The sequence below is a fragment of the Gopherus flavomarginatus genome, chromosome 3, assembly GCF_025201925.1.
Source record: "Gopherus flavomarginatus isolate rGopFla2 chromosome 3, rGopFla2.mat.asm, whole genome shotgun sequence".
Lineage (NCBI taxonomy): Eukaryota > Metazoa > Chordata > Testudines > Testudinidae > Gopherus > Gopherus flavomarginatus.
The window spans coordinates 51,852,713-51,856,899 of NC_066619.1; the positions used below are offsets into that span (position 1 = coordinate 51,852,713).

Below are 4,187 nucleotides of genomic sequence, written 5' to 3' on the forward strand. Positions count from 1 at the left end.
CGGCATGCATGGAGCGCGGCAAGCGCCCAACCCTGCTCCCCGGCAGGCGCTCGAAGGCCAGATTAGAAAGTCTGATGCGCCAGGCTGTAGTTTGCCCACCCCTGGTCTAGAAGATATGTGCAATAACTACTTTATCTTTCACAGAACTGACTAAATGTGCAATCTTCAGTATCAGCTGAAATGAATAAGGCAAGTTAAATGTTAAGGCAGTTAAATAAAGGCAATTAAAATGTTCCATGTCCTATCTGAGTAAAAGTAAATTTGCCAGGCAACTCACTGCTAAGCAATGACCATAGTTGAAGAACAGAACTCAGTTTCATTCCATTTCCATCTTTTCAGCACTTGAACTTGAGTAAATGAAGAGTGGCTTGATCACAAATTCCAGTATCTGAAGTTGCTGGTTGACTGCATGTTTAGGAGCCAAATTCTGTCCTAGCTAGGTCCTTGCACTTCCATTAATTTCAGTGAATTTGGTCCTGTGTCTTCAGTGGTGGACTTCAAGAACTTAAGGCCTGATCCTGCTTCCAATGTAAGTTTATGGCAAATCAGATTGATCTATGGGGAACCTCAGAGTAACTTAATATTTAGAGGACTTGAAAAATATGTAAACTACATTAATTTAGGCTGCCTCAAAAGTGGCAGACTCGCATCCACTTAATGGGTAACTTCTTTCACATCACAACTTGCTTTAGCACATGAGTTTTTAAGGAAACTAAAATGGTTTATATCACATATCCATTGGGTAGATGGAGATGTTTAACAAGAAAAATAATGGAGTGTGAGTTAAAGATAACGATACCTCCTTTTGGCTCCTTGATGTGTAAATATACAATTTTAAACTTCCTCATACCTATTAATCAATAGGTGATGATTTTACTGTAAAATCCATCAGAACCAATCAAACAAAATACAAACTCCACGTTGGCCAAGAAGGGGTTAACCAGAGCCCTACGGGCTCAAATCAACCCTGCCCTGCTACAAGTGAAGAAGGTGTCAGGCCTGGAGATTAGAGCTAAAAGGGGAGAACCTAGCTCAGTTGGTGTCTGACAAGGAAGGGAAGAAGCTCTTCAGCTCCTGCTTGGTGAGAAATAAGCCAATAGAGTACAGTAAAATGAATGATTATAGGTTTGTTATGCTTTCCTTTAAAGACAAAGGGTCAGATCATTCTATAAATGCAGAGAAGTGGGCAACAGGATAGGGACTTGCAGTTTCCCTGGAACTTTTCAGTGTGGAAGGAGAGGCAGGTCTGTCACTCAGAACAAGTCAAGGGTTCCAGCCTCTTGCTTCCCTATCACCATGAATTATTAAGTAAGCATGCTTGTGTTTTCTCAGCATGTTATGCTTTCAGACTTAAATTACCCTCTTCCCACCACAACTTTTAAGTTATGTACTGTAAGTAATAGACATAATTAAGCTCAGAAACTTTGACTTCATAACGCTGATCCTTTTGATTCAATAGGTCCTTGAACTTTAATACTTGTCCTTTTTAAACACAATTCAAGTCTAAATGTCCAGTTAAACTAGGTTGGGTTTGTTATGTTAAAGCCTCCGCTCAATCCAGTAGAATGTAATCCAGAAGAATCCTGCTCCTTGACCTGCTCGCCAGCCCGGATCCGTGACTGCAGGTGGACACACCAGATCTACTATGCCTCAGTTTCCTCTGCTGTCTCCAGTAACTCTCTCCGCCTGCCTGAATGTGTGGGTGCATGAGGGGATGAATGCGATGAACATGTACGTGCATGAATAAGCTCCATTCCTTTTCTGTTGGATTCAATAACAGCATTTAATAAAACCAGTAAGTGTAACCCTGGGTTGGTTTCCAGGGAAACTGAGGTAACAGGGTTCTGTTTAGCATCTACCTGCTTCCTTTATTCTGTTTGCCATGTAACTGAAGGGTGTGCTACTTTTTATTTAAGTGATGGGTTAAAGATCTAATTCACAGTATCTATGATGTTCAGTTGCTTAGAGCTTGGTCTTCTAAGCTGCTGAGTGCCCTTATAATTTCACTAAATGGGACGTAAGGGCACTCAAGCTGTGCAGGACGCACTTAATACAGGGGTGGGCAAACTTTCTGGCCTGAGGGCTACATTGGGTTTCTAAAATTGTTTGGAGCGCCAGTTAAGGGTGGCTGTGCCTCCCTAAAGAGCCAGGCATCGCCTGGCCCCCACCCCTATCTGACCCCCCCATATTCTTACCCCCTGACACCCCCCCGTACTCCTGCCCCATCCAACCCCCATGTTCCCTGAAGGTCCCCCCTCCCCCACCAGGGCCCCTGTTCCATCCACCTCTCCCTGTCCCCTGCCCACCCCCTGCCACCCAATCCAACCCCTTCTCTCATTCTTGACTGCCCCCCTGCCGCTCCATCTAACCCCTACTTCCTGACTGCTCCCCCAGGACCCCTGACCCCATTCAACCCCCCTGTTCCCCACCCTCTGACCACCCCACCCCAAACTCCCCTGCCATCTAGCCAACCCCCCCTTCTCCCTGACCCCTTACCGCGCTGCCTGGAGCACCGGTGGCTGGTGGCGCTACAGCCATGCCACCTAGAGCACCAGGACAGGCTGCAGCTCTGCAAGAGCCCCACTGCTCAGAGCACTGCACCAGTGGCGTGGTGAGCTGAGACTGCAGGGAGGAAGAGAGGGGAACAGCGGGGGACGGTCCGGGAGCCAGCCTCCCGGGACAGGAGCTCAAGGGCTGGGCAGGAGGGTCCTGTGGGCCAGCTGTGGCCCATGGACTGTAGTCTGTCCACCTCTGATTTAGTACATTGCAGGATTAGGTCCTGTGCTTGTATTCAGATCTACAACTAATGGTCTAATTTTAAGAGGTTCGGAAGTGCTGTCTTCAATCCCTGTTAAAGTCAGTGAGTTGCAACACCTCAGCATCTCTCAGCACTACATAAGAGCAGCCTTTATATTTTTAAAAAACTGAAATTGCTTTTTGGAAATGTGGCCTACTTAGTTCTTTCCTGATTCTCATGCATGGGGGAAAAAATTCTAGCTATAGTTCAGGAAAAGAATTACGGGGGGCTGCTTTGACCATAACTTGATATTTCATGCTCATGTTTTAAAGTTCTGAAAAATACTATCCAACGTTGTTATGACATTATAGACGCTTCTTTATCAACACTGATTTTCCTACCTTGGCACATGTAATTCTATTTAGCATATTTTTACTGCAGAATATTCCCAGCTAAAAGATTAAAAAAAAAACAACTGAACCAAGACTGTATTTTTTCCACTCAGGTTTTTGGTAACTACATAAACCATGAGTGAAAAGAATAGTGTATACCTTGCTTATGTTGAGTTTATATGTAAATGTATATGATTTTTCATATTAGGCAACTTCAAATTAGTTTTTGGAACTGTCACCCATCCTGGTTTTGGTATGTAAATTTTCTTTTCATACTCAAGTTTTGTCAGTTCTGCTCTACTAAGGAATGTTCACCGACATTAAAGATTATTCACCTTGGAGAATAGAGGTCTCAAATTCATTTCTGAACTCGCTACCTTTATGATAAGATCCTATTTACCAAGGAACACATATGGTACTTAAATCACAAATGCTATTTCTAGGGGTGACAAACCTGAGCCGAAGTCCACTGAAGTCAGTGATAATCTTTCCATAGACTCCAGTGGGTTTTGGATTACGCCTTTAGTTAGTAGTCCTTACTCAGACAAAACTCTAACTTCAGAGTAAGGAGGGTTGAACAGGACCCCTAATTGTCTTCTGTCAGACCCATAGCCACAGTAAATTCCATCATAAGATGTAATCTACTACCATAACTTGTCAGTTTCTCCTCTGCTGACAAATGCCGATTCACATGGTTGACTTTTTTGTGTGTGGAGTTTTGAATGGACTAGTTTGCCAAAAGGGTTAGATTGTCTACCTCTTGCAGCAGACTTCAAGTAAGATATGGCTATGGCAAAGCATCCCTCTCCCCTAGAAGGTTTTTAAACAGATAAAGGATATTTGTTTAGTGTGTAATATAGCACTGTAGCTGCCATTAAAAGTTAAAATTTACTTTTAGTCACCACACAAGGTATGAGATACCACAATTATTTCCCTATGCTTTGGGCCAGCTCTAAGTGCCTTGAGGTCAATGGGAGTCTTGTCATTAACTTGAATGTGCTTTTGATCAGCTGCCTAGACTCAAAGAACTGTGGTTTCTCTGGTAACTATACAAAATG

The 4,187-nt window shown here is 43.6% G+C and overlaps 1 protein-coding gene across 2 annotated transcripts in view; it reads left to right on the top strand.

Annotated features, from left to right (window-relative positions):
- Nucleotides 1–4,187, top strand: part of FAM151B (family with sequence similarity 151 member B) — a 310,696-nt gene that overhangs the window by 127,214 nt on the left and 179,295 nt on the right. The gene's annotated exons all lie outside the window — the stretch shown is intronic.